This window comes from Ranitomeya imitator, chromosome 5, assembly GCF_032444005.1.
Source record: "Ranitomeya imitator isolate aRanImi1 chromosome 5, aRanImi1.pri, whole genome shotgun sequence".
Classification (NCBI taxonomy): Eukaryota; Metazoa; Chordata; class Amphibia; order Anura; family Dendrobatidae; genus Ranitomeya; species Ranitomeya imitator.
In genome coordinates this window covers 648,902,911-648,926,529 of record NC_091286.1, presented here as the reverse complement: position 1 = coordinate 648,926,529, position 23,619 = coordinate 648,902,911, and positions in this window count along the sequence as shown.

Genomic DNA, 23,619 nt, shown 5'->3' with positions numbered 1-23,619 from the left:
GTAATCATGGCTCCAGGACGGAGGAATAGATTATATACTGAGCAGAAGGCAAAACGCTCACCTCTGTCTGACATACAAAGTGCTGCCTCATCTTCTATGGGGAGAACATTTTCATTTTATTATTATTATTATTATTATTATTATTTATTTATATAGCACCATTACTTCCATGGTGCTGTACATGTGAAAAGGGGTTACATACAGGGTTATAGATATCTAATATATATATATATATATATATGTAATGTAGATATTAGGACAAGATATATGTTTCCCGGGAAGAGCAATATAAATAGAAGCAACATAGAGGATACAGACTTCAGCACGAACCATATGGGTAAGAATCTCAGCCAAATATAGAGCTGCACTGTGACTGTCGATGTAGAAGAGAAATTATTTTATTTGAAAATAGCTAAAAATTAGAAATTCAGGACTATGAGATACCGTATTTTCCCCTTTGTAAGACGCACTTTATTTCCCTCAAATTTTGGGGGGGAAATGTGCGTGCGTCTAACAAAGCGTATATACCGCTTACAATTACAGGCTGGGATGAGGGGGTGCCCGCCGCCGCTACTGCCCACCGCCGCTGTCGTCTGCCGCCGCTGCCGGCGTTGTCCACTGCTGCCCCGGGTGATGCTGGGGGCTCCGATGCTGCGGGGAGCTCTGGCGACATTTTGTGAAAGACCAGAGCCCCCCGGCAGTTCGTCCTTGCGTTCCAGTATGACTAATTCCGGGAAAATGGCCGCCGGAATCTCGGGAGCTGAGATTTCAGTGCTGAGATCTCATCTCTCGAGATTCCGGCGTCCATTTTCCCGGAGTCAGTCATACAGGAACGCATGGACGAACTGCTGGGGGCTCTGGCCTTTCACAAAATGTCGCCAGAGCCCCCCGCAGCACCGGAGACAGCCCTGCAGCACCAGAGACAGCCCTTTAGCACAGGAGCCCCCTGCAGACCCCTCATCCCAGCTTGCAGCACAGGAGCCCCCCTGCAGACCCCTCATCCCAGCCTGCAGCACAGGAGCCCCCCTGCAGCACAGGAACCCCCTGCAGACCCCCTCATTCCAGCCTGCAGCAATGCTCCACTCCTGCCTCAGCAACGACCCTGGGACCCTGATCCACCACAGCCACAACCCCTGGTAAGTAATAATACGCATGGATTATAAGACGCCCCACCAATTTATTAAAAAAAGTTTTTTCCTATTTTTCTCCTCAAAATTTGGGGTGCGTCTTATAATCCGGAGCGTCTTACAAAGGGAAAAATACGGTATATTCAATATTATTTGGATATAAAAAGGTAGTCTACTACTAGAGATGAATGAATCTTTCAAAACAAATTCATGATGGATTCCGTTGATTCGGCCATCAGATTCGATTCAATGCACTGATTGCCATAAAAATCAATCCGAGACCTCAAACTATAATAAAAAGAGGTGAGGAAAGGAGTTAAAAAAAGGAAATAAATTATGTTGGCTTAAAAAAGGCTGTCCATTGCTGAATGGGCTGATTATAATCATTGCTCGGGTATTTTGGCGTGCTCTGAGATTTAGTTTATGTCAACACAGCTGCATGATTTCCGGCTGCTAGATAGGTTGAATACATGTGGGGATTCCCTAACAAACAGGCAACCCCTACATGTATTCAGGCTGTCTAGCAGCCGCAAATCATTCAGCTGTGTCGACATAAACTGTCTCAGAGCATGCTCAGGAAAACCAGAGAAACGAGTATACTCACTCATCACTACGGTCCACCTTTCACGACATTTTATTATTGCATGTAGTTTGGGCTAAAAATAATTTTTTTTATTGGGTTTTAAAGAAAAATTTTGCCCCGTTTGCCTTCTATAGCCTTCGTGTTGAACTCTTTATTGCTGTCTACAGAATTAGTTAAGTGAAAATCCATCAGTAAGCTCGTTCTGATGGTCTGAATGGAGTTTGTAGCTTTTTTCTCTGTCTTTTTCTGAGCTCATCTCAAGCAGATTCATGACCATAGACCCCATGAAAGTATAATATGTACAGTGCCTTGCAAAAGTATTTGGCCCCCTGGAACTTGTCAACCTTTTCCCACATATCATTCTTAAAACATAAAGGTGCTAAATGTAAATTTGTGGGGAAAAATCAACAACAAGTGGAAAACAATTGTGAAGTTGAACAAAATGTATTTTTAAATTTTTGTAGAAATTCAAAAACTGAAAAGTGGGGCGTGCAATATTATTCCTCCCCTTTACTTTCAGTGCAGCAAACTCACTCCAGAAGTTCATTGTGGATCTCTGAATGATCCAATGTTGTCCTATTGTCATATTGAAATGGAAGGAGTATCATACGACTGCAAATGTACCAAGACCCGGCCGTCCCTCTAAACTTTCATCTCAAACAAGGAGAAGACTGATCAGAGATGCAGCCAAGAGGCCCATGATCACTCTGGATGAACTGCAGAGATCTACAGCTGAGGTGGGACAGTCTGTCCATAGGACAACAATCAGTCGTAAACTGCATAAATCTGGCCTTTATGGAAGAGTGGCAAGCAGAAAGAAATTTCTCAAAGATATCCATAAAAAGTGTTGTTTAAAGTTTGCAACAAGCCACCTGGGAGACACCAAACATGCGGAAAAAGGTGCTCTGGTCAGATGAAACCAAAATCAAACTTTTTGGCAACAATGCCAACCGATATGTTTGGCGTAAAGGCAACACAGCTCATCACCCTTAACACACCATCCCCACTGTCAAACATGGTGGTGGCAGCATCATGGTTTGGGCCTGCTTTTCTTCAGCAGGGACAGGGAAGATGGTTAAAATTGATGAGAAGATGGATGAAGCCAAATACAGGACCATTCTTAAAAAAAACATGTTGGAGTCTGAAAAAGAACCGAGACTGGGACGGAGATTTGTCTTCCAACAAGACAATGATCCCAAACATAAAGCAAAATCTACAATGGAATGGTTCACAAATAAACATATCCAGGTGTTAGAATGGCCAAGTCAAAGTCCAGACCTCAATCCAATCGAGAATCTGTGGAAAGAGCTGAAAACTGCTGTTCACAAACGATCTCCATCAAACCTCACTGAGCTCGAGCTGTTTGCAAAGGAAGAACGGGCAAGAATTTCAGTCTCTCGATGTACAAAACTGATAGAAACATACCCCAAGGGACTTGACGCTGTAATCGCAGCAAAAGGTGGTGCAAGAAAGAATTAAGTTAAGGGGGCCAAATAAAATTGCACACTCCACTTTTCAGTTTTTGAGTTTCCACAAAAATATAAAATAACCAATTATTTTCGCTCAACTTCACAACCTCACTTGTGTTCCACTTGGTAATTCTTCACCAAAAATTTACATTTGGTATCTTTATGTTTGAAGCATGATATGTGGGAAAAGGTTGAAAAGTTCCAGGAAGCCGAATACTTTGCAATGCACTGTAGGGACACAAAAGCCCTAAAAAGCAAAACGATGCAAAATCTTTAATGAAATTAAGTTGCAAAAATTAGTTTTAGCACCACATGCATGTATTTAAGTAAAAAGGAAAAAACAGCCCCCAAAGGTGGACAACCCCTTTTATCTTACCATAAAAGACTTAAAGGAGTTTTCCCGCAAACAATATGAACCAACATGTGACTGTTTGCTGGAGGCTCTACGAATGTGACTCCCGCTGATCACAAGACGGAAATGCTGATTTTTTTGTCTTACTAATAGTCCACGTGACTTCAAAAATAGCCAAACACAGCACTCACTTGTCACCAAGTGGACAAAATGCTGCTCCAATCAATTCTGACCGCAGTGAAGGGGAATAGGTTCAGGACCCTCATTCTCATTATGGGTCGGGTCTCATTATTGGGCACGCGGTGAGCAGACATCACATCAATAAATCTGAGGCCTGATTACAATTAGTTTTACTATTCCCACATTGTAATACATGAATTATTCAGCATTTTAGGTGAGAATGATTATGACCCAGTTGCTTACTCTCCATTTACTCTTATGGATGTAGTCTCAAATTAATACCATGTTCTTCCATTGGTTTCCTTCATTGCTGTTTAAAATATGTATATACTCCAGAACATTGAAATTGCAGCAGCAAAAAGGAATTTGTAATTGGGTAAATCACAGGGTTGCAAGTCCATTCTCTTTAGTGATGAGGCCTACTATTGTCTTGGATGCAAAGAAAGCAAGAGATTAGTCGTTAGACTACATGGGCATTTCAGTGTGAGATGGAATAATGTACGGTAGCCGGACCCCTCTAGTCGTCATTGTTGGTCCACTAATTGCTCGGCATCACATTCATTTGGTGGTGGAACCAGCACTACGACCATTTCACTAGTGTCCAGAAGCGATTTTTCAATACGTCAAGCCCCATATTACTTGTGCTACTATGAGCAGCCTGCGAGGCCTAAACATGCTATTTTGGCCTTTAGCATCTCCAGATTTGTGTCTCATCAAGCCCATCTGTGACATCATAAGCAAATTGCAAAGGGAGCTGCCAGCAGCAGATCTTGAAGATTTTTCCCAATGCATTTGGGGTAGGCAGAACCAGAGCATTCATCAGACAACTGTTAAACAGATTATCCTTGACTTTGCTTATTTGTCCCTCTGGGGCTAAAACCTTACAGACAGTTGGTTACTAACTACCTGCCTGTTCTTCTTTGTTCCGATCTCTCCCACCTCAGAGTGGTACCTGTTATGATAAGGTAATTCAGTACCACAATGGACATAGAGGTCAGCGCACATACAGTGACCTGACAATAACCCAAAAACATAGAACGAGCTCTGAGACGTGGGAACTCTGCTGACCGCAATCCCTAATCCTCTCCAACCACACTAGAGGCAGCCGTGGATTGCGCCTAACGCTCCCTATGCAACTCGGCACAGCCTGAGAAACTAGCTAGCCTGAAGATAGAAAATAAGCCTACCTTGCCTCAGAGAAATACCCCAAAGGAAAAGGCAGCCCCCACATATAATGACTGTGAGTTAAGATGAAAAGACAAACGTAGAGATGAAATAGATTTAGCAAAGTGAGGCCCGACTTTCTGAACAGAGCGAGGATAGGAAAGGTAACTTTGCGGTCAACACAAAACCCTACAAAAACCACGCAAAGGGGGCAAAAAGACCCTCCGTACCGAACTAACGGCACGGAGGTACACCCTCTGCGTCCCAGAGCTTCCAGCAAGCAAGAAAAAACAAATAGACAAGCTGGACAGAAAAAACAGCAAACAAAATAGCAAAGCGGAACTTAGCTATGCAGAGCAGCAGGCCAAAGGAACGATCCAGGAGGAAACAGGTCCAATACTAGAACATTGACTGGAGGCCAGGATCAAAGCACTAGGTGGAGTTAAATAGAGCAGCACCTAACAACTTCACCACATCACCTGAGGAAGGAAACTCAGAAGCCGCAGTACCACTCTCCTCCACCAACGGAAGCTCACAGAGAGAATCAGCCGAAGTACCACTTGTGACCACAGGAGGGAGCTCTGCCACAGAATTCACAACAGTACCCCCCTCTTGAGGAGGGGTCACCAAACCCTCACCAGAGCCCCCAGGATGACCAGGATGAGCCATATGAAAGGCACGAACAAGATCGGGAGCATGGACATCAGAGGCAAAGACCCAGGAATTATCTTCCTGAGCATAACCCTTCCACTTAACCAGATACTGGAGTTTCCGTCTTGAAACACAAGAATCCAAAATCTTCTCCACAATATACTCCAACTCCCCCTCCACCAAAACCGGGGCAGGAGGATCAACAGATGGAACCATAGGTGCCACGTATCTCCGCAACAATGACCTATGGAATACGTTATGTATGGAAAAAGAATCTGGAAGGGTCAGACGAAAAGACACAGGATTAAGAACCTCAGAAATCCTATACGGACCAATGAAACGAGGTTTAAACTTAGGAGAGGAAACCTTCATAGGAATATGACGAGAAGATAACCAAACCAAATCCCCAACACGAAGTCGGGGACCCACACAGCATCTGCGATTAGCGAAACGTTGAGCCTTCTCCTGGGACAAGGTCAAATTGTCCACTACATGAGTCCAAATCTGCTGCAACCTGTCCACCACAGTATCCACACCAGGACAGTCCGAAGACTCAACCTGCCCTGAAGAGAAACGAGGATGGAACCCAGAGTTGCAGAAAAACGGCAAAACCAAAGTAGCCGAGCTGGCCCGATTATTAAGGGCGAACTCAGCCAAAGGCAAAAAGGACACCCAGTCATCCTGATCAGCAGAAACAAAGCATCTCAGATATGTTTCCAAGGTCTGATTGGTTCGTTCGGTCTGGCCATTAGTCTGAGGATGGAAAGCCGAGGAAAAAGACAAGTCAATGCCCATCCTACCACAAAAGGCTCGCCAAAACCTCGAAACAAACTGGGAACCTCTGTCAGAAACGATATTCTCTGGAATGCCATGTAAACGAACCACATGCTGGAAGAACAATGGCACCAAATCAGAGGAGGAAGGTAATTTAGACAAGGGTACCAAATGGACCATCTTAGAGAAGCGATCACAGACCACCCAAATGACTGACATCTTTTGAGAGACGGGAAGATCTGAAATAAAATCCATAGAGATATGTGTCCAAGGCCTCTTCGGGACCGGCAAGGGCAAAAGCAACCCACTGGCACGAGAACAGCAGGGCTTAGCCCGAGCACGAATCCCACAGGACTGCACAAAAGAACGCACATCCCGCGACAGAGATGGCCACCAAAAGGATCTAGCCACTAACTCTCTGGTACCAAAGATTCCAGGATGACCAGCCAACACCGAACAATGAACCTCAGAGATAACTTTATTCGTCCACCTATCAGGGACAAACAGTTTCTCCGCTGGGCAACGATCAGGTTTCTTAGCCTGAAATTTTTGCAGCACCCGCCGCAAATCAGGGGAGATGGCAGACACAATTACTCCCTCTTTGAGGATACCCGCCGGCTCAGATAAACCCGGAGAGTCGGGCACAAAACTCCTAGACAGAGCATCCGCCTTCACATTTGTAGAGCCCGGAAGGTACGAAATCACAAAGTCAAAACGGGCAAAAAACAACGACCAACGAGCCTGTCTAGGATTCAACCGCTTGGCAGACTCGAGATAAGTCAAGTTCTTATGATCAGTCAAGACCACCACGCGATGCTTAGCTCCTTCAAGCCAATGACGCCACTCCTCGAATGCCCACTTCATGGCCAGCAACTCTCGATTGCCCACATCATAATTTCGCTCAGCAGGCGAAAATTTCCTGGAAAAGAAGGCGCATGGTTTCATCACCGAGCAATCAGAACTTCTCTGCGACAAAACAGCCCCTGCTCCAATCTCAGAAGCATCAACCTCGACCTGGAATGGAAGCGAAACATCTGGTTGACACAACACAGGGGCAGAAGGAAAACGACGCTTCAACTCTTGAAAAGCTTCCACAGCAGCAGAAGACCAATTGACCACATCAGCACCCTTCTTGGTCAAATCGGTCAATGGTTTAGCAATACTAGAAAAATTGCAGATGAAGCGACGATAAGAATTAGCAAAGCCCAGGAACTTTTGCAGACTTTTCAGAGATGTCGGCTGAGTCCAATCATGGATGGCTTGGACCTTAACAGGGTCCATCTCGATAGTAGAAGGGGAAAAGATGAACCCCAAAAATGAAACCTTCTGAACACCAAAGAGACACTTTGATCCCTTCACAAACAAAGAATTAGCACGCAGGACCTGAAACACCGTTCTGACCTGCTTCACATGAGACTCCCAATCATCCGAGAAGATCAAAATGTCATCCAAGTACACAATCAGGAATTTATCCAGGTACTCTCGGAAGATGTCATGCATAAAGGACTGAAACACTGATGGAGCATTGGCAAGTCCGAATGGCATTACTAGATACTCAAAATGGCCCTTGGGCGTGTTAAATGCAGTTTTCCATTCATCGCCTCGCTTAATACGCACAAGATTATACGCACCACAAAGATCTATCTTGGTGAACCAACTAGCCCCCTTAATCCGAGCAAACAAATCAGATAACAACGGCAAAGGGGTACTGAAATTTAACCGTGATCTTATTTAGAAGGCGGTAATCTATACAAGGTCTCAGCGAACCATCCTTTTTGGCCACAAAAAAGAACCCTGCTCCTAATGGCGACGATGACGGGCGAATATGCCCCTTCTCCAAGGACTCCTTCACATAACTCCGCATAGCGGCGTGCTCAGGCACAGATAAATTAAACAGTCGACCTTTTGGGAATTTACTACCAGGAATCAAATCGATAGCACAATCACAATCCCTATGCGGAGGTAGGGTATCGGACTTGGGCTCATCAAATACATCCCGGTAATCAGACAAGAACTCTGGAACCTCAGAAGGGGTGGATGACGAAATTGACAGAAATGGGACATCACCATGTACCCCCTGACAACCCCAGCTGGACACAGACATGGATTTTCCAATCTAATACTGGATTATGGACTTGTAGCCATGGCAACCCCAACACGACCACATCATGCAGATTATGCAACACCAGAAAGCGAATAACCTCCTGATGTGCAGGAGCTATGCACATGGTCAGCTGGGTCCAGTACTGAGGCTTATTCTTGGCCAAAGGCGTAGCATCAATTCCTCTCAATGGAATAGGACACTGCAAGGGCTCCAAGAAAAACCCACAACGCCTAGCATACTCCAAGTCCATCAAATTCAGGGCAGCGCCTGAATCCACAAATGCCATGACAGAATACGATGACAAAGAGCAGATCAAGGTAACGGACAGAAGAAATTTTGACTGTACCATACCAATGGTGGCAGACCTAGCGAACCGCTTAGTGCGCTTAGGACAATCAGAGATAGCATGAGTGGAATCACCACAGTAGAAACACAGCCCATTCAGACATCTGTGTTCTTGCCGTTCAACTCTGGTCAAAGTCCTATCGCACTGCATAGGCTCAGGTTTAAGCTCAGGTAATACCGCCAAATGGTGCACAGATTTGCGCTCACGCAAGCGTCGACCGATCTGAATGGCCAAAGACATAGACTCATTCAGACCAGCAGGCATAGGAAATCCCACCATGACATCCTTAAGGGCTTCAGAGAGACCCTTTCTGAAAATAGCTGCGAGCGTACCTTCATTCCATTGAGTGAGTACGGACTACTTTCTAAATTTCTGACAATATACCTCTATCTCATCCTGACCCTGACACAGAGCCAGCAAATTTTTCTCTGCCTGATCCACTGAATTAGGTTCATCGTACAGCAATCCGAGCGCCAGGAAAAACGCATCGATATTACTTAATGCAGGATCTCCTGACGCAAGAGAAAATGCCCAGTCCTGAGGGTCGCCACGTAAAAAAGAAATAATGATCCTAACTTGTTGAACTGGGTCACCAGGGGAGCGAGGTTTCAAAGCCAGAAATAGTTTACAATTATTTTTGAAACTCAGAAATTTAGTTCTATCTCCAAAAAACAAATCAGGAATAGGAATTCTCGGTTCTAACATAGAATTCTGAACCACAAAGTCTTGAATTTTTTGTACTCTTGCCGTGAGCTGATCCACACATGAAGACAGACCTTTAATGTCCAAAAAATGCGTTAAACCGCACCCTCCACCCATACGGCCTTCATAGGCTTAGTGGCGCACGTCACTACCAGGGGGTCAGCCCAGCTACAAAGTCCAATCCATAACAAAAAAGAAGACAGCGCCACACCGGTCAGTGAAAAAAGACTTACAGATTTAATCTGCCATCTGCGGCCGCAGATGGCAGATTAAATCTGTAAGTCTTTTTTCACTGACCGGTGTGGCGCTGTCTTCTTTTTTGTTATGGATTAGACCTTTAATGTCCATCGCTACACCTGTGTCCTGAACCACCCAAATGTCTAGGGGAAAATAAAGGCAAAACACAGTGCAGAGAAAAAAAAATGGTCTCAGAACTTCTTTTTTCTCTCTATTGAGAATCATTAGTACTTTGGGCCTCCAGTACTGTTATGATAAGGTAATTCAGTACCACAATGGACATAGAGGTCAGAGCACATACAGTGACCTGACAATAACCCAAAAACATAGAACGAGCTCTGAGACGTGGGAACTCTGCTGACCGCAATCCCTAATCCTCTCCAACCACACTAGAGGCAGCCGTGGATTGCGCCTAACGCTCCCTATGCAACTCGGCACAGCCTGAGAAACTAGCTAGCCTGAAGATAGGAAATAAGCCTACCTTGCCTCAGAGAAATACCCCAAAGGAAAAGGCAGCCCCCACATATAATGACTGTGAGTTAAGATGAAAAGACAAACGTAGAGATGAAATAGATTTAGCAAAGTGAGGCCCGACTTTCTGAACAGAGCGAGGATAGGAAAGGTAACTTTGCGGTCAACACAAAACCCTACAAAAACCACGCAAAGGGGGCAAAAAGACCCTCCGTACCGAACTAACGGCATGGAGGTACACCCTCTGCGTCCCAGAGCTTCCAGCAAGCAAGAAAAAACAAATAGACAAGCTGGACAGAAAAAACAGCAAACAAAATAGCAAAGCGGAACTTAGCTATGCAGAGCAGCAGGCCACAGGAACGATCCAGGAGGAAACAGGTCCAATACTAGAACATTGACTGGAGGCCAGGATCAAAGCACTAGGTGGAGTTAAATAGAGCAGCACCTAACGACTTCACCACATCACCTGAGGAAGGAAACTCAGAAGCCGCAGTACCACTCTCCTCCACCAACGGAAGCTCACAGAGAGAATCAGCCGAAGTACCACTTATGACCACAGGAGGGAGCTCTGCCACAGAATTCACAACAGGTACCGATCCAGCTGGCAATTATGAAGCTTGTGGTAATGTCACATTGACAAAGCAGCGCCGTCTCTTCCACTCTGCTCTGTTGACTGGGCACCAATGTCGATGTCATGCTGATTGATAGACAGCTACTTGCTGTCTAACTGTGGGAAGCCAGCTGTCAATCAGCATGATGTTCAAAGTGATGCCCCATCGACAGAGCAGACTGGAAGAGAAAGAGCTGTTCTGTTGATGGGATGTCAAATGAAGCACAGAATCAACAGTAGGAGCAGTCCATGAACCCTCTGAGCTGGAAGAGATCAGTCCTGGGCAGAACAGCATGCCTGAGATTAGCAAAATTGTGATTATTTAGTCTAGAAAAAAGATGACTGAGGGGCGACCTAATAACCATGTATAAGTAAGGGGACAATTAAAATATCTCTCCAAGGATCTATTTATACCAAAGAATGTGACGGTCACAAGGGGGCATTCTCTGCGTCTGGAGGAGAGAAGGTTTTTCCACCAACATAGAAGAGGATTCTTTACTGTTAGGGCAAGGAGAATCTGGAATTCCTTGCCTGAGGAGGTGGTGATGGCGAACTGTCAAGGGGTTCAAGAGAGGCCTGGATGTCTTCCTTGAGTGTAACAATATTGCATATTACAGTTACTAGGTTCTTTAGAAGGACGTAGATCTGGGGATTTATTCTGACAGAATATAGGCTGAACTAGATGGACAAATGTCTTTTTTCGGCCTTGCTAACTATGTATTACCTGCCTGTAATAGCCCCATATGGAAAAATAAGCAAAGTGCCATATAACTTCTTTAATAATCTCAATGATAGAAGAAAAGGAGTGTATTTCTGCATATTGCGCTCATACTCCAGACTGAATAAATCGAAATGTTTTGAAATTTTGTTTGAGGTGTGTATATACAATAATGGGCAAAAGTTTTAAACAATTGTGAAACAAATGCTTAAGAAAGCTGCGTTCTAGCCAGCGGAATGCGCGTCGGGGTCCGACATCCGGCCGGGGGTCACCATTATATTGTCTGATTAGCATTGGTAAGTCTTTCTTTTGTATTTATGTATACAACACTTTGTGATTTACTTTTTAACATATATATTTATTTGTAACGGCTCCTTTGGAGGCGATAGTCTGATTATGGCCGTACATTTGCAAATGATCTTTTACCTTTATTGGGTGACCCTTACTCTCTTGTATTGTCTTGAAGCCCATGTTATAGCGTTACATTGTTTTTTTTTTAAAACTTTTTTTGATACATAATAAAAATGATATTGTACTTTATAAATTATCACCTGGTACTCTGTTTTCTCCTTATTTCTCATGTATTTTGGAGAGGGTGTAGATCTTTAAGAAAGGGGGGGGTGGGGGACACCACTTGGTGCCCTCTCCCCTGGCATTGATTATTCAGCTGGATTCATTATTACTATTTGTTAAATAGAAGTGGTAATAGATTTTTTAAATCAATTATTAAAATAGATAGTAAAATAGCAAAGGAGAAAACTAAATCAATATTTGGAATTTTCACCTTTTACTTTCAAAACAGCATTAAAGCATTGATTCTTCTAGGTACATGTGTACTTGCTCACAGTTTTAAAGAACTCAGTAGGGAGGTTGTTCCATCTTGGAGAACTAACCAGAGTTCTTCTGTGGATGCCGCTTGCACAAATCCTTCTATGTCTTTCTGGAATCCCAGACAGAGCGGATGAGATCAGGGCTTTGTGGGGGCTATATCATCACTTCCAGGACTCCTTGTTTGGACTCCTTGTTTTTCTTTACCCCGAAGAACATCATTAATTACGTTGCTTGTATGTTTGAAGTCAGTGTCCTGCTGCCGAGTACATTTGGAGCCAATCAGATTCCCTTTGATGGTATTACATAATGGATAACTATCGGACTGTATTTCTAAGCATTGAGGACTAGGGTTGAGCGACTTTTACTTTTTTAAGATCGAGTGGGGTTTCGCGAAACCCGACTTTGTCAAAAGTCGAGTCGAGCGAAATCGTCCGATTATCGCGAAAAGTCGGGGTCGGGGATCGACCGAAACACGAAAACCAATGCAAGTCAATGGGAATCCGTATGGCATCCGTACTGCGAGATTTTCTCGCAGGCTTGCAAAACTGACATACGGACATACAATGGATCCATGTGTTCAAAAAATCATAAAAACATATGTACTGTATATATATATATATATATATATATATATGTCATTAAGACGCATATATATACTGTATATATACAGTATATATATATATATATATATATATATATATATATTTATTTAATTCAATTGCCGGCTTTTCATTTCTCCTTCCTAAACCCGACATGATATGAGACATGGTTTACATACAGTAAACCATGTCATATCCCCCTTTTTTTGCATATTCCTCACTACTAATGTTAATAGTGTGTATGTGCAAAATTTGGGCGCTGTAGCTATTAAATTTAAGGGTTAAATCGCGGAAAAAATTGGCGTGGGCTCCCGCGCAATTTTCTCCACCAGAGTGGTAAAGCCAATGACTGAGGGCAGATATTAACAGCCTAGAGAGGGTCCACGGTTATTGGCCCCCCCCTTGCTAAAAACATCTGCCCCCAGCCACCCCAGAAAAGGCACATTTGGAAGATGCGCCTATTCTGGCACTTGGCCACTCTCTTCCCATGCCCGTGCAGCGGTGGGATATGGGATAATGAAGAGTTAATGTCACCTTGCTATTGTAAGGTGACATTAAGCCATATTAATAATGGAGAGGCGTCAATTATGACACCTATCCATTATTAATCCAATAGTATGAAAGGGTTAAAAAAACACACACAATATTGCAAAGTATTTTAATGAAATAAACACACAGGTTGTTGTAATATTTTATTCCACTCTCAATCCACCTGAAGACCCTCGACCTGTAACAAATTAAAAATAATAAACCAACAATATCCCATACCTTCCGATGATCTGTCACGTCCCACGATGTAAATCCATCTGAAGGGGTTACATTATTTTACAGGCAGGAGCTCTGCTATAATGCAGCTGTGCTCATGCCTGTAAAACCCCGGGGAATAAAGGTAATGTAGGTCAATGACCTGTAGTTACCTTCAGTCGCGGTGATGCGCCCTCTGCTCGATGTCCTCATATGACCTCGAGCGTGGGAACTTTTCTGAATATTTTCCCAGCCTCGAGGTCATATGAGGACATTCAGCAGAGGGCGCATCACCGCAAATGAAGGTAAATACAGGTCATTGACCTACTTTCCATTCATTCGCTGGGGTTTTACTGGCATGAGCACAGCTGCATTAGCAGAGCTCCTGCCTGTAAAATAATTTAACCCCTTCAGATGGATTTACATCATGGGGCGTGACAGATTATCGGAAGGTATGGGATATTGTTGGTTTATTATTTTTATTTTGTTACAGGTCGAGGGTCTTCAGGTGGATTGAGAGTGGAATAAAATATTACAACAACCTGTCTGTTTATTTCATTAAAATACTTTGCAATATTGTGTGTGTGTTTTTTTAACCATTTCATACTATTGGATTAATAATGGATTGGTGTCATAATTGACGCCTCTCCATTATTAATCTGGCTTAATGTCACCTTACAATAGCAAGGTGACATTATCCCTTCATTACCCCATATCCCACCGCTACACGGGAGTGGGAAGAGAGTGGCCAAGTGCCAGAATAGGCGCATCTTCCCGATGTGCCTTTTCTGTGGTGGCTGGGGGCAGATGTTTTTACACAGGGGGGGCCAATAACCGTGGACCCTCTCTAGGCCATTAATATCTGCCCTCAGTCACTGGCTTTACCACTCTGGCGGAGAATATTGCTCGGGAGCCCATGCCAATTATTTCCGCGATTTAACCCTTAAATTTAATAGCTACAGCGCTCAAATTTTGCACATACACACTACTAACATTAGTAGTGTGTAATATGCAAAAAAATGGGAATATGACATGGTTTACTGTATGTAAACCATGTTCATATCATGTCGGGTTTAGGAAGGAGAAATGAAAAGCCGGCAATTGAATTACCGGCTTTTCTGCATTATCACGCTGAAGGAAATATAAATATATGTATATATATATGTGTCTCAATCGCATATATATGCAATGCCCAAGAGTCCTGGTCGCTGCAGTAATGTCGCTCTGCCACTAAGGGGAGTGATGTTATGTCTGATTGCATTAAAGGAGCTCACCTGACCAGGTATCACATTCACACATTACACTTCACACTCCGGCCACCAGGGGGAGCAAAAGGCACCATGTATCAGGCCACTCCTCACACTCTGGTAAAACTGGGGGTTGGATAGGAAGTTAAAAAGAAAGCAGCCTGGGAGAGCTCCAGGGAGGACCTGTCAGAAGTGGGTTCCTGACAGGGGCCTAGCAGAAAGGACAGATCGTTGCGGAGCCACGCCTGCACTACCTTGCGGCGGTATCCAAAGAAAGGACACGAAGCAAAGTGTATTGTGGAGAAGTGAGAAACGGGATCAGAGTACGAAGGAGATAGAACCAGAAGGAGTCGTGCCTCTAAGACCGCGGCAACATCCTTCTGAGGCGCGTAGCCAGTGGCCGGAGCACCGAGGAAGTAACAGACTCTACGCATTACTTCAAACAGCGGCAGGACAGTTGATTACAGGTTGGCTGTCTCCCTAAAATCACCTAAGCAGACATCGGAGGCAATCGTGGGAGAGGGGCGACACTAGGGTCCCAGAATAACTCCAGGCCTACCTGTCATACGGGTGCATCCTAGCCAGATAAACTGGGGGACGGAGAGAGAAAGAACAGATATGACAGTTGTGAGGACTATCCCGTGGTGCTCAGCAGGGAAGGACTACAACACACAGGCGCTAGAAGGTAGACACTGATTTCCACCTGCAAAGGGAACTCTGGATGTGCCTTCGGACCGGCCGGTCTCAGCCAGCCCTGTTAGCAGTGCTCTGGATTGTGGATCCCGAAGCCTTCAGTAAAAGGTAACGAGACTGCAACCCTGTGTCCTTGTTATTCCTTGCGTTCTGCACCACGCACTATCACCTTTTATTGGACGCCCCTTAGCAGGGTCACGGACCGGGTCTATCCACCGTGACAACCCCGGACCGAGTACCCCACGGCCCTGCGTCTGGGGGTGCTCCAACTTGGCGTCACGAACAGGATGTACTTAAGCCTGAAGAATCAGGTCATATGTGCCTTGGAACTGTGATTGAACTGTGACTTATTGCAAAGACGGTGTATCGCTATTTGCCGCCAAAAATCCGCCATTGCTGCGCCGTGTGGAGCGTGAGGGGAGGAGCCATAACTTCGTGGGTGGAGATGGCTAGAAAAGAGCGCGGAGCGGGAAGACGCAGTGAGGTGCCGATCCCGGAAGGAGAACCCCAACCCCAGCGCCGATCCTGGAAGGAGAACCCTGACTCCGGCGCCGATCTCGGAAGAAGAACCCCGACCCCGGCGCTGATCCTGGAGGAAGAACCCCGACCCCGGCAGGTTAGCCGGGGGAGGGAATGGCCATGTCGGATCCCGGGGGAGAGGAGGCGGCGGCCACAGCCGTAGACTCAGGGGCACTTCCAGATTCCGTGGCAGACACAGCCAAAAACCTGGTATCACCGCTAGATGCCTCGGGGCTTGCGGCGCCCATCAGCCAGCCGGACACTGCCGCAGCTACGACAGCCATAATGCCCTTCTCTATGCCGCACCTACCAGGAGCCGCCTGGTCCCGCGATACTCTGGAGAAGCACATATGTTAACTGACTTTAAAGAGGGGATTTGTAGCCTGCTCGAGTTTTATCCCTTGACAGAGCCTCAGAAAGTTCATATGATAATCGGCCAACTCTTTGGAGCAGCATTGAGGGAAGTGAAGTCCTGGCCCATTGCGGATAAGAGAACTGCACAACAGGTATTTGCAAAGCTTAAAACCACCTTTGACACCCGCACCACTACAGAAATTAAACTGACGTCCTATGGGTGCAAGCAGAGGCCGCTGGATAGCTTACGGGACTATGCCCTTAATCTTCAGGAGGCGCTGTGGGCCATCAAGCAAAGTGACCCAAACAGTATGCAAGATGAAGATAAACTCCTTAAGGAGCGGTTCATCGATGGGCTCCTGTGCAGTAACCAAACGGCCCAGCTACACTTCCTGGCCATGCAGAATCCAGACCTGACTTTTGCGCAATTCAAAGATAAAGCCATCCAGGCACTACCAGAGCGACAGCCCAGCCGTGCCACACTTCCCAGGCGTCAAGCTCTCACGTACCACCAGTAGGTGGTGCCGGACGCACCCGTTTCTGCCGAGGCCGATGCCCAGACCCTTGAAGACGACTCCCCTGCAGGACTGCGCCTCCAGATACAGGAGCTGACCAGGAGCGTTGCTGCCCTAGCCCGGACCGTCCAATTCCTACCGGAGGCCCCCAAGGAGAAGATCCAGTTGGCTTCCAGACCGGAAGATGTCCCCTGGCAGCGACCAAGGAGAGTCCCGTCGACCAGGGGCAGAGACGACGATCGCTTTCATCGGGATGGACGACCCATCTGCCGCAGCTGCCACCAGGTGGGCCATCTTGCAAGGTACTGTCATTTAAACGAGCAACCCCTGGGGCAGAGGGCCAACCTCCAGGAGTAGAACGGTGAGGCCCGCAGAATTGGAAAGCCAAATACATCGGAGGGCGACCAGTTCTCCCCATCGTGATCGACGGTATCCCCATGAACGCTTTGCTGGACACCGGTTCCCAGGTGACAACTATGCCCTACATTCTTTATATACGTTATTGGGAGGACACCGACATTACCCGTGGCCCCGATGATGATTTTACCAGAATAGCTAGTAATGGTCAGCCACTGCTGCAAGTGGGGTATAAAGAGGTCACCATTAAGGTGGGGCGGGTAGAATTGAAGGCCCAGGGAATTGTCATTGTTGATATTGACCGACGTGAATGTAACCCCTTGATGACCATCAGTACTAATGTCATAGAAAATTGTCTTGCAGAAGTTATTGTCTTGTTGCAGCAGGTAGCAGAGACAGCTGGCTACAGTGAACAACGTGCCCTGCAGAAAGAAATCAGAGCCCTAATGCGGAGACAGCAGGTGGAGCTGACTGGTGGTGAAATTGGCAGGGTCACAGTGAGTGATTCGAACCCCATTGCAATACCCCCCAGGAGTGAAATGTTAATATGGTGTCGGCCAGCCATAGGTCTCGGGGACAAAGACTATCAGGCCCTAGTAGAACCTGTGTATTAAGATAATAGGCCTACCCTCCTGACAGCCAGAGGGGTGGTTGACGTCCGCAAGGGGAGGGTGCCAGTACGTGTTCTTAACTGTGGGGACGAAGAAGTCCACCTAACCAAATATGTCATGCTTGCCAAGCTGTTCACTCTTAATAACAGCGTGATACAGGCACACGGGACCTTGGTCCCATCCAATCCGGTGGAGGACAACGGCTCTACAGGGCAATCGTAAGATTGGTGTCAAAAATTACATGTGGGCACTGATTCTACTCCATCTCACCAGATACAGGGGGCTTACATGGTGGTTCACGAGTATGAGCGGGTATTCAGCAAGCACCCCCTTGATTTCGGGCGGGTAAAAGGGATTAAACACCATGTTCCCACAGGAGATCACCCACCTATAAAAGAGAGATACCGTCCTGTACCCCCAGCTCATTATCAATGCGCCAAGGACATGTTACGAGAGATGAAGGAGGCTGGGGTAATGAGAGACAGCTGTAGCCCCTGGGCGGCTCCATTAGTTCTCGTTAGGAAGAAAGATGGCACCATGAGGATATTTGTGGATTATAGGCAACTAAACCGCATTACACATAAGGATGCATACCCCCTGCCTAGGATAGAGGAGTCCTTGGCTGCTTTAAAGTCTGCTAACTATTTCTCTACCTTGGATCTCACCAGTGGGTACTGGCAGGTTCCCGTGGCAGAGGCGGACAAGGAAAAGACGGCCTTCACGACGCCGATGGGTCTCTGCGAGTTCAACTACATGCCCTTCGGATTGTGTAACGCCCCGGGGATGTTCCAGAGGATGATGGAGTGCTGTCTGGGACACAAGAAGTTTGACACCGTGCTGCTATATCTGGACGATGTCATTCTCTTCTCCAAGACCTATGAAGACCATTTGAAGCACCTGGCCGAGGTGTTTGAAGCTCTGTCCAACTTTGGCTTAAAGGTGAAACCGTCCAAATGCCATCTGCTGAAACCCAAGGTGCAGTACCTGGGCCATGTGGTGAATGCCGAAGGAGTGGCCCCAGACCCCGACAAGGTCACGGTGATAAAGGACTGACCGCAGCACGGTAACCTCCACGAAGTCCGACAGTTCCTCGGGTTGGTGGGCTACTACCGGAGGTTTATCAAAGACTTCACCAAGAAGGCCGCACCATTGCAAGACCTGTTGGTGGGCCAACCCAAGAAACCCAAGGGTAAGAATACCCCATTTGATTGGAACGACGGACTGGAAAAATCGTTCACCTGCTTAAAGTCGGCGCTGATGGGAGAAGAGGTACTAGCCTACCCTGAATGTGACCAACCGTTTGTATTGTATACGGATGCCAGCAACGTGGGGCTGGGAGCTGTGCTGTCCCAGGTCCCAGGTCCAGAAGGGCAAGGAAAGAGTAATCGCTTACGCCAGCAGGAAACTTCGCCCCACTGAAAGGAACCCTGACAACTACAGTTCTTTTAAGCTGGAGTTCCTCGCTGTCGTTTGGGCCGTGACGGAGATGATCAAGCACTACCTGGCCTCAGCAAAATTCACCGTCTTCACGGATAATAATCCGCTAACGCACTTGGACACAGCAAAACTCGGTGCCTTGGAGCAGCGGTGGAGGGCCCTGTTGTCCAATTACGACTTCACCATCAAGTATCGGGCGGGGCACAAGAATGTGAATGCCGATGCATTGTCCCAGATGTCTCACTTGCCTGAAACGGGGGAAGATCTAGAAGCATTTAAAGAGGTAGAGCTGCCCACTTTCCATCGTCCCAAGGCAACCCAGTGTTCCCATCAGGTGGAGAACAGGCGCAGGAATCAACAGGGCGCCCCGTTGGATCCCCTGCCCCATCACGGGTGGACAGAGAACCAGGATGGCGACCCTGCGGTCCGTCGGGTGAAAGATCTCCTGACGCAGGCAGGTTTGCATCCCGGCCCAGATGATCCGCCAGAGGAATTACAGTTGTGGAAGGAGAGGGGCAAACTGTTTATCCACGATGGCAAGCTGTGCCGGAGGAGCATAGATCCACGCACTCATGAATTGGTATGGCAGATCGTGGTCCCAAGACAAGATGTGCCAATGGTCCTGGGAGCGTACCACGATGGGACAGGACACTTCGGATGGAAGAAGCTGGAGAGGCTACTCTGTGGGAGGTTCTACTGGATTGGCATGAAGAAAGCCATCGAGAAGTGGTGTCGAGAGTGTGGCCCCTGTAGCCTATGCCGGAAGTATCGTGACAGCCAACAGGCTCCCTTGCAGCCCATCATCACCAAACGGTCGCTCAAGTTGGTCGCGCTGGATCACGTAAAGCTAACACCTAGCCGGTCAGGTTATATCTACGCTCTCACCATCATGGACCACTACTCCAGATTCCTGGTAGTCATGCTGGTCAAAGATCTAACGGCTAGAACGGCTGCCAAAACCTTCCAGCAGTACTTCTGTAGACCCCATGGGTACCCGGAGAAGGTGCTGACTGATCAAAGACCAGCATTTGAAGCGGAGGTGTTCCAGGAGTTCTGCAATTTGTACGGGTGTAAGAAGATCAGAACCACGCTGTACCACCCACAAACCAAAGGGATGTGTGAGAAGATGAACCAAGTGGTGATCGACTTATTGAAGACCTTACCTGTAGAGGAGCGGAACTTGTGGCCCACAAAGTTACCGGACTTGGTAGACATGTACAACCACATTCTGGTGAATTCCATCAACTGCATCCCAGCGTACCTGATGCGAGGAAGGTCTAGCAAGCTACCCGTCGATCTAGCCATGGGGGTCCTGACCCCCAAAGATATATTGCCAGATGCGGATTGGGATACCGAGAGGCAGCAAAAAGTACAGGAATGTGTAGAAAGAAGTCTCACCCAAGCCCGACAAAAACAAGAAAGGGACTACAACTAGCATGCTCCCGCGACTTCCTTGTCACCCGGTGAGCAGGTACTCAAACGGAAGAGGAGACTACACAAGCTTGACATCCAATGGGAAGCGGAGCCGTATACCATTCTGCCCTCTGATTTCGACAATACGAAGGTCTGTCTCATCAGCAAAGACGGAGGGGAAACCTCAATGGCAATTTCCAGAGACCACCTTAAAATATGCCCTGATAAGCTGAGAGATGGGGAAACAGACCCCGGGACTTCTCCGCCTGTGGAAGAGGAGAAGATGATACACACTGTTCTTGGCGATTTTCCCCAGTCTTGGACTCAAATAAATCAGGCCATTGTGGTACCTGTCTTAATGTTTCGTCAACTGAAACCGCCAGAATTAAATGTGGTGCCAGGTCATCCGGTCCCGCAAGCACAGCTGACTCCACCAGAAGATGCGGTGCCAACAGTCGAGCCAGCAAGCCCTCCCTCTGCTATCGGTGAATCTGCCATGCCCACTATTAGTAGTGGCAGCTCTGAGGACTCCAGCATGCCAGTGCTGCCCAGACTCGCTAGAAGTATAGCTAGAAGACAGTGTACTACACTAGCGATAGCAAGCGTAGCAGGTCCTGTCAGGCCAGTAGCAACCCCAGCGCTACGGAGGTCTACGCGTAGCACCAAGAATCAGACTCCACTTCGCTATAAAACTTGGAGATATTAACGATAGTTGCTATTTAGTTGAAAATGTTTGTGTAAATATCTTTGTACAGGTTTAAAATTGGACAATGGTGTGATGGACAGTGAATCACTCCAAAACTTTCACAGGGACCCCTTTGTTTACCCGGGGTCTCTGCTCCATGGTTGCACCTACTGAACTGGGAGTCATGAACTGTGCATGACCAACCTTTTGCAACATTCAAGCATCCTCACCTTCCGTAACGGAAAGCACTGTTATATTTACTTGTTCATAGTATTTAAAAATGTTGTGTGCTTTCTATTAACATGTATTGTTATTCTTCTTTTCCCAGTCCGGGAGTACTGGATTTAACCGGGGGGGAGTGCAGTGCCCCAGAGTCCTGGTCATTGCAGTAATGTCGCTCTGCCACTAAGGGGAGTGATGTTATGTCTGCTTGACCAGGTATCACAGTCACACATTACACTTCACACTCCGGCCACCAGGGGGAGCAAAAGGCACTATGTATTAGGCCACTCCTCACACTCTGGTAAAACTGGGGGTTGGATAGGAAGTTAAAAAGAAAGCAGCCTGGGAGAGCTCCAGGGAGGACCTGTCAGAAGTGGGTTCCTGACAGGGGCCTAGCAGAAAGGACAGATCGTTGCAGAGCCGCGCCTGCACTACCTTGTGGCGGTATCCAAAGAAAGGACACAAAGCGAAGTATATTGTGGAGAAGTGAGAAACGGGATCAAAGTACAAAGGAGATAGAACCAGAAGGAGTCGTGCCCCTAAGACCGCGGCAACATCCTTCTGAGGCGCGTAGCCAGTGGCCGGAGCACCAAGGAAGTAACAGACTCTACGCATTACTTCAAACAGCGGCAGGACAGTTGATTACAGGTTGGCTGTCTCCCTAAAATCACCTAAGCAGATATTCGAGGCAATCGTGGGAGAGGGGCAACACTAGGGTCCCAGAATAACTCCAGGCCTACCTGTCATACGGGTGCATCCTAGCCAGATAAACTGGGGGACGGGGAGAGAAAGAACAGATACGACAGTTGTGAGGACTATCCCGTGGTGCTCAGCAGGGAAGGACTACAACACACAGGCGTTAGAAGGTAGACACTGATTTCCACCTGCAAAGGGAACTCTGGATGTGCCTTCGGACCGGCCGGTCTCAGCCAGCCCTGTTAGCAGTGCTCTGGATTGTGGATCCCGAAGCCTTCAGTAAAAGGTAAAGAGACTGCAACCCTGTGTCCTTGTTATTCCTTGCGTTCTGCACCATGCACTATCACCTTTTATTGGACGCCCCCTTAGCAGGGTCACGGACCGGGTCTAGCCATCGTGACAACCCCGGACCGAGTACCCCGCGGCCCTGCATCAGGGGGCGCTCCATATATATATATAAAAATGGCGCTGAACGCGTCATACGAAACGTGACTTTGGTGCGAAGATCACCGACCGCATGGCCGATCCCACACTAGGATCGGGTTTCATGAAACCCGATTTTGCCAAAAGTCGGCAACTTTTGAAATTGTCCGATCCGTTTCGCTCAACCCTATTGAGGACACCTGAAATTCTGACCAAATGCCCAACTCCATTTACTGAAATGGAGCCCCAAATTTGCAAGGACCCTCAACCGTGTAGGGTCTTGTAGCTTCATCCCCCTGAGGGAGCCAGAAATTGCGAAATATGTCAGGGAGGCAGCTGGTGAATTATTTTAATAAGCAGTAGTCTGCAGTCCTAAACTACAAATAATAATAGTGTTCTGTGGCCAGATGATGCAAAAATTATATATGATTGAATAATAAGCAATAAGTTCAGAGGACCTTATATTAGGTGTGGAATTCCCTGGTGGAAACAATAGGCGTTAGCTGATTGCATTAAATCCATCGACCTAATTGTATCAAATCCGCTGTATAAACATAGTGCCACAGTGGACTGCAATCAGCAAAAAATAGTTAGTAGGATTTGATCCCCATACAGCTAGGGGGTATCACTCAGCACTAATCATCTCCAAATGAGGGAGATGTCTCTCGTAAGGTATTCTTAATGGCTCCAAAAAGGGACCACAAAAATGGAAATCCATTAAGAGTTTAAGACAATTGTTTCTTCAATGACCACACAGACACTCAGATTTTAAACAAGCACTCTGT